The sequence below is a fragment of the Agrilus planipennis genome, unplaced genomic scaffold (assembly GCF_000699045.2).
Source record: "Agrilus planipennis isolate EAB-ADULT unplaced genomic scaffold, Apla_2.0 scaffold109, whole genome shotgun sequence".
Taxonomy (NCBI): Eukaryota; Metazoa; Arthropoda; class Insecta; order Coleoptera; family Buprestidae; genus Agrilus; species Agrilus planipennis.
The window spans coordinates 911,519-919,562 of record NW_020438934.1 but is presented as its reverse complement, the minus strand read 5'-3'; the positions used below and the strand labels follow the sequence as shown (position 1 = coordinate 919,562).

The following is an 8,044-nucleotide window of genomic DNA, read 5'->3' as shown; positions in this document are numbered from 1 at the left end:
CGTGAAAGATCAGAGTCAAAATAGGGTTGCAAATAATTTTACTGATGTCATATCAACATCAATCAATTCATATCAAAATATTTAGAACCTCATTTTGTTTCTGGTCTTTTACACAGTGTAATAAGAGAAAGAAATGGAATCCATAGTTTCATTAGCTTTGGGTTCATCTAATAAGTTAAGTTTTCTAAGAATCTTGTATCTGTCTTGTAGTTTTCAGTTTTACACAGCTGGAGTATATCAATTCGATATTCTTTTGGGGGCTGTTTTGCCGTAATTCATAGAATTTTGTAGTTCCTTGCTAAAGGTACGATAAGTGGTGATTTGGCAGGTGCTGATATCAAATTGGAACTCCAAAATTTCATGGACCATGACATTGAACCCGGAAAACAATATCGATCCAACATTTTAGATTATCTATTTCCAAGGAGTTTATAATTTTTTGGGCTCTCTTTAGTTAAAGAATTAGAAGGCATTCATGGAATGTCTCTTTGTCCCCTTTTTAAGNTAATTCGTTCAAGTGGTTAAGCATGTAACCGAGCCATTGCAGGGTGTGCGTCCTACTCAATGAAGGCCGTTAAAAATGAATGTAAAGAGCCAGGTAATTGTAAGTTAAAAACTATTAATCACAAGTACCTACATAATAATTAGTTCATAGAATAACACGTGAAGTGTTCTGTTTTCGTGTAACTGTTAAACAGATAAGATAACCGAAGGTTTTACCGCCATTTTAAACGCGTAATGATATACATATCGTGTTTTCCGTTACTTAAAAAAAATGAATTATTTGCCAACAATGAGGTGATTAGATAAAGAAAATACTTATTTTTAAACCTTTTACCACGCGGTTAAAGTTCTACGGAATTTATCTTGCATTTGACAAGCCAGTTGTGTCAATAAAGGTAAAATAAATACCAAAGTTAACATTGATCAACACTTATAATATACGAAAAAGGAAAAAGTTTCCAACTTAATGTTCCCTATTTATGTTTACGGATATGTTGCCAGAAATTTTTAGTTTCCTTCACACGCGCTCAAGCAGGCACGCAAAATCGTTTGGAACATTACGCACATTCCTTTATGTAACAAAATGATTATTAAAGATATAGATATGTTTGGAGCAAAGTTGTGGAAGCGTTTGAGATGTGACGTTATAGAAGAATGTTAAAAATGCTGCAAATACAAAATTTGGAAATGAGTGGGAGTAAGAGAACAGAGGAAATCAATAAAAAATAGGCGAGATATGTCGGTAAGATAGTGGGACACCTTCTCAGACATGAAAGGCTTATTAAAGATACATTCTAAGCAGAAACAGAGACAGTAGAGCTAGCAAATAATTAAAAATGTTGGCTGCTCTAGTTTTCGAGAAATGCGATGAGTGACTAAAGAAAGGATGAAGTAGAAGTGCGTATCCAACCAGTCTTCTGGATAAAGACCTTATGATGAAGAAAGTTGATAAAAAGTGTCCAATAATTGTCCTTTAAAGCAAGCTTCAAAAAGAAATCATAAGATTGCATGTAGATAAAAATAGATGCGTTAAATCTGTGACATAGCAATCAATCGAATCAGAGAACTACAAAGCACAATGGTTTTCTGGCATTAACAAAAATAAACCTACCATTGTTAAATGTTCAACATTTCAGTTTTAGTTTTAGGGAAATGCGAAGTTTAGCTCAGGATAGGAAAGAGTGGAGGAATGTGTCCAACCAGTCTTAGGACTGACGACCTTATGATGATGATGATTTCAGTTTCCACCTTAAATCTCCTTAGATTATGTTATTAGATAATCAAAATGTATTCACAGCTAGTGATCCCACAGTTCCTTTGTTCTTATTGTTAATGAGCCTACCAATGACAAATAAACTAGCAAAATTTGTAAGCAGCATGTTTGTATGTTCTGACACTACATAAGTGCACGTGCTTTCGTGAGTTCTACAACTCATTTTAAGATTGTTACTATAAATTTCGCATGACGTTTAGTAACAATAACTTGGAATACAAAATACGTTAAAGGTGATGATGTTTTTTAGAATACACCATCACACAATCATCACTGCCACCATGCAGACCTCCATTGTATTTTGTTATGTCGATGATTATGTGTAGGTTTGAATGTAAATACATACATATTTACATACATGTGAACGTGATTTGTATTTGAAAATGATTACCTTGGTCACGGGTCGACGTTCACAACAGCCAGTGCATGACTTTAAAACGTCACGCTCATGCAGAATGGTCACGCAAACCGACACAACAGTCGCATGATACCATGACCATAATGTACATACGTATCGTTACGTAGACGAATGTACAATCTGAACCAAACGAGCAGATCCGTAATGTGAACGAATAAGAAAAACAATTGACGTTCATCAAAATGAAAATTAGAAAGTCACTTTTCTGGAACAAATGTTATTTTTTTAATAAAATTTTATGATAGGGGCAATTTGAAATTGTTGATCTAACTATAAAGTAAAGTTGAGACGTTTTTCGCCCTTCGTAATAAATACAGCATGACGATATTATTGATCTACAACATAAAAGTCGGTTAGGACAACGTTCTGTATAGGGAGTAAAATAAGTAGGTACTGTTATAAAAAAAGCAGTTAAAGTGGACTGTCCATTAATATATATGTATATTTATTTATAAATGGAAGCGACACAGTTTACGTTACACGAACGTTTTAAATACGTACACATAAAAGTTGTGTACAAAAGTGTTTTTACTATATGGTCGGCAATTGAATCACGCAGCCAACAGTTTGCATGCTGAGAGCGTGTTTCAGCGTAGTACCCCATAACTAAATTTAATGCCACTGTAAATCGACTCTACTCACGTCCTACTATTCTTGGATAAAAAGGTTTTCGTGTGCAAGGCGTCCAAAACCAGTTTTACGACTCGCGACTTTAAGAATGTATAGCTACGTTAGATCATGGCGTGGCACACTAATTTTTTAGCTGCGACGTAGGCAGATACGGAAAAACATATTTCCCCCTTATGACGAGGCGGTCGTACATTGCACTGTCTTATGACTTTGTTTAGGAAGATAAGAAGAATCGCTATCTGTATGGTTCTAGAATAGGGAGGGCTGTAACCCTGTAACATAGTTTTCTGTAAGGTAGGATATCATGCAATTGGTTGAGGATTAAATCATCTAACAAATGAACGAAACTGGACAACTGACCTACTTTCAATGTCTAGAATGTTGTCACTTAATACGAAAAATATTTTATCGTGTTGAACGTACTTTTAAATTCGGTCGCCGTAGGATAATAGATAAGATGTAGGGGCTGTGACCATATATTCGCTGGTTAAATTGGGTTACGGTATAGACGTATAATGGAACCATCATTCACATGTGTGAAGTGCTGTTCACCTTGTGATTACGTTGAATTATGATGAGAATAGATTCACTGATTGACTTGTGAGAAGTGTCATGCCTCATGTATTTAGGAGGAGAGAGGACTCCCTGAAGAGTTTGTATGAAGTGCTATGCACAGAGGGTGTGGGCTGGATCATGGTGGAAAAAGATTTCCCTGAATGTCGTGCGTGAAATGCTTCGAAATGTGAGCTTAAGTTAGGTTTATGGTGAAAGGGAACTTCCTGATTGGTTTGTGTAATGTGGTATGCACCAGTGGATAAGTGGTATGCGCTAGCATAGGTTTGATGATTGGTAGCTGTAAAGGGCTATGCACTAAATCCCTTAGGTTTGGTTTTGGTAGTAGGGATTGCCATAATTAAAATGTTAGTACCTGTTATAGTTTATGGTACAATGACAAAGGTGCTCACCGGTCCAAATATATACCCATTTAGCTGTTAAAGTTTTCTAAACCCAACAAATTGATAAAGGATTTCGCGGCCAGTATTAGGTGACCTGACGCTGTCCTGTCGTCGATTGCAGCTTCTTCAGAGGTCTTTCCGTCTCCGATAACCGATATGGACATCAAACCGCGACGGCCTTTAGACCTGAATCAGTTCTCCAGCCTCCTGCTCCAAACGTTTTCTTATTGCGTTCATTGTTTAATGAATTTAATTTCCGTAATTTAAGATTCTTTTAATAAGGAGCTTTTGCCTTAAACTATCAGAGTAAACATTAGAGATGTGCAAAATGGTTTTTTAAAAGTATTTAAATACAAAATGCAAATGCTTTTTTGATTTGTTATATCAAATGTAAAATATAAAGCAGATTTCCCTTTTGTATTTTAAATGCTAAATGCAAAATAAGTATTTTCAAAATACGTTTTTCAAATAAATACTTTTTTGTAGTACCTACATTTACTTCATCATCATCATAAGGTCGTCAGTCCTAAGACTGATTGGACACGCACCTCCACTCCTTCCTATCCCCAGATAATCTTCACATTTCAATTCAGCAGCAAATAATTCTTCTATATGTTTCCTTATTTGCCTTTGTCAGCCGTTTTTATTGGAAAAAAGACAATGGTGCCAAAATAGTTTGTTTAGCGTGAAAGATCAGAGTCAAAATAGGGTTGTAAATAATTTTATTGATGTAAAATCAACATCAATCATTTTATATCAAAATATTTACAACCTCATTTTGTTTCTGATCTTTTACACATTGTAATAAGAAAAAGAAATGGAAACCACAGTTTCTTTAGCTTTGGGTTCATCTAATAAGTGAAGTTTTCTAAGAATCTTGTATCTGTCTTGTAGTTTTCAGTTTTACACAGCTGGAGTATATCAATTCGNTTTTTATTGCACTGACTATGTTTAAAAAAACCTGTTGACATGTCCGGGTTCTGGACTCTGAAATCCGGGGTTTTCACGCGTCTTGTCCTGGTTTCTAAATTTTAGAGATGGCAACCCTACTTCTGACCACCTCTTGTTGGAACTTGGTGAAGCCATGCACACTCATACATATGAATACGCATTTCTACAAAGCCACAATTCGCATAAGGACTTCGGAGGAAGGCGAAAATTTTCATAATTAGTTGCTATTTTCAGACATAGGTAAGCCCTCACGTGGAAAGGCCATTGAAATAATAAAACAATATGTTAGAAGCGTCATGCGAAATGGTCTTGGTTCTTTCTCAAGCAAATAGAAATTCTGTGGGTATTTTTTCAAGTGGAAATTCTCAAATTTACATCTTTCTGTATTGTAATTCTCATTCATGCTTAAGGAGATTCTGCGATGGCTGATAAGCCTAAAAACAGCGTACCATCCCATCCCATTTGTTCATTGTCGTCACGGTAAATGAACATTATGACGTACGAAATACCAACTACATGTCACTTCGTAGGTTTAATTTTATCTACTATACTTACCGTTTCCATAATTTAAATTACTTAGGTAACTGCATACATAGAAATATTATTAGAGTCTAACAAATTACCTAATAAAAATTGAGCATCTAATATTTATTTCACTGTGTATTAATACTACTTATGAAACAAATTTATATCATATATAGCCAGGGGCGCAACAAAGTTACAGTTTGACTGAGTGCTCCCATCATAATACTATAAATTACTAAAAACAAAAAAAAAATGTCACTAATGTATTGAATTTCTTATACTTGAAAAGATCGAGTTCAGCTGCTCATTTACGAGCTTGAACTATTTAAACCGAATTTTCAAGTTGGGTTTTTATCTGAATTGACTGAAATAGACTGGGTGCCCAACCCAATCAAGCTCGGGCACCCGTGGGCCCCTCCTTGTTGCGTCCCTGTACATAGCGTCAATTCCTAAAAACTTCTGGTAAATTCTTCAGTTTTTTTCCACGTTTTATTTACAACCCTCAGCTGTAATATAATAATAATAATGGTGTAGTATATAGCTAGTACAAAATCTAATAAATATAATGGATAAAAATGTTACTTTTATTTAAAAATACTAAAAATTATTCAACTGTTCACATTTTTAAAATTAATCAATTTATTGATATTATTAATTTGCTTAACATTAATTCACTCTATTAATTTTTTTCTTTTAATAGCGGTCAATATTTATTCATTTTTAAACATTAATGTGAAATTAATTTAATTTCTAACCAATTACAGAATACCTCAAATTAATAAGAAATAATTGTTGCTTTTCTTCATTAACTTTAGGTAAAGAAAATACAAGGTTTTGGAGTCGTTCAGTTGGGCACTTTTCGGTGCCCAAATTGATCTTTCTTTTATTGCTGCATCTGTATGTAGGAGGTGGTTAATCTTTTCGATATTTGTTCGATTGGGGGTATTTTTAAAAACCACCTGTATTCAGTGCAAAATTGAATTACGCCTATAATATTAAGCATTTAAAGTTTGTTGCTCTATGATGACTGATTAATGGATGGCCAAGAATGATCATGTATTTAATCATTACTAATTCCTACTATTTTTCCAAAAAAAGGCAGTTAATTACCAGATGGCTATGAGTAAGAAGTAATAATCTAATAATACTATGCATGTAAATAAAACAAACAACGAACAAACAACGGCCGCTATAATTGGCGTCATGAAAATAAGGCCAGACAAATAACAACTAGCTGTCTGCTCTTAAAAATAAATAAATTGTCTTTATCAATCCTTGCACTGCCTATATATATATACATATATATATACATATATAATAACCTTCTTTGAAATAGATAATAACCGCCATTATCGAAATTTCTTGCAACACAATAAATTAAATGATACACAGGAATACACGTGTTTGGTATGCTGTGTAATAAAAAATAAAACGTACTTATTCATAATTGATGCTTATCAGTTAGTTGATAATTTCAGTGAATAAGTACACAAGTAAATTTTAAAAAGTTATCTGTTAATTTTGACCTAAAATGTTACACAATTTTAGTAAACATCCACATACAAGTATAATTATGTATGACATTTACTAACATCATGAATTTTATCTCTTAAATTAAATTTTTTAAGATATGTATTTTGTACTACATAAAGTAACCTTCAAATATTACGTTTAAGCACGTATTTATGATAATGTATCAGGCTACTCATTAATAAAACTGATAACAGAAAGCATCTTTGATGCTCACCAACAGATAATTTTTCGAAAAATTTGACATATGCTATCTTGGCATGTTAATCTACACCAACCGTGCATGGTGTTTCATGTTCTACTGAAACTGATGATAAAGAAGCGATAGTAAACCATCTCTATTTGTTATTAATAATATTATATCACATTATATGTACGTTAATAGGTACGGAATGATTGTGAATATTATATCTATTAGTTAGACGAATAATAACATTTTCTGCCACTTTGGATATTGAAAAACCATTGATGATTTTATACCATAGTAATCTACCTTTCGTATTGAACTGACTTTTTTCAACATTGTAATTGTTTTATTTATACAATGCACTATTTTCTCAAAAATTAAGCTCTTTTTTGAAGTAAACAAGTAATAAATCTTAATGAACATCACAAGACCGTTAGTCCAAAGATTATGGACACGCACCTCCATTTCTACACACTCTGAACCAATCTTCGCATCTCCCCATTACTTTCTGCTTCTAGTCTATCCCTAACTAGCCCTTCATATCTCAAAAGGTGACCTACCATTTCAGCTCTCCTTTTCCCTTCTTCCATAACACCTTTTGTTCTACTTTTTCCAGTACCTTGTAATTTTTAACTTTTTCTATCCACGGTATTTTAATCAAATCACAAATGCTTTTACCTTTTTCTTTTCTGGCGCGCCCGCACGGTACCAAGTACATTTTTATGTAGCAATTATTCTAGAATTACCAATTTAACCATTCACAAGATCAGAAGTAATTCTTTTTTGTTGAAAGTGACTTTACTCTGTGCTATGCTTTGTGTTATGTCTACCGCTTCTTCCATCCTGATTGGGGTTGCCACCCGTACTTTATTATAAAGTATTGTACTCTATTTCGACTGTGCCAACGTTATACTTTACAAGACACATAAAGTATGCAAAAATACTTTATTTAAGGCCTTAAGTAAACATCGTAATTTTGTAAGCGATTATTCGAAATTCAGAGTATTTTTACATCAATAATATTGCACAGAAAAATGGCAAGCCATATTTACGGAACAACCTGATTTCCC

At 33.6% G+C, this 8,044-nt stretch overlaps 1 protein-coding gene across 2 annotated transcripts in view; it reads right to left on the bottom strand.

Annotated features, from left to right (window-relative positions):
• The window catches only part of LOC108742727, a 55,187-nt gene that overhangs the window by 31,751 nt on the left and 15,392 nt on the right, over window positions 1–8,044 (bottom strand). Inside the window, exon 1 of one of the 2 annotated variants that reach the window (XM_018478028.1) lies at window positions 2,169–2,467. The exons of the other annotated variant lie outside the window; for it this stretch is intronic. The gene's annotated coding sequence lies outside the window, so the exon portion shown is untranslated. Of the gene's footprint in view, window positions 1–2,168; window positions 2,468–8,044 lie in introns of those variants that run through there. 2 annotated transcript variants of the gene reach the window in all.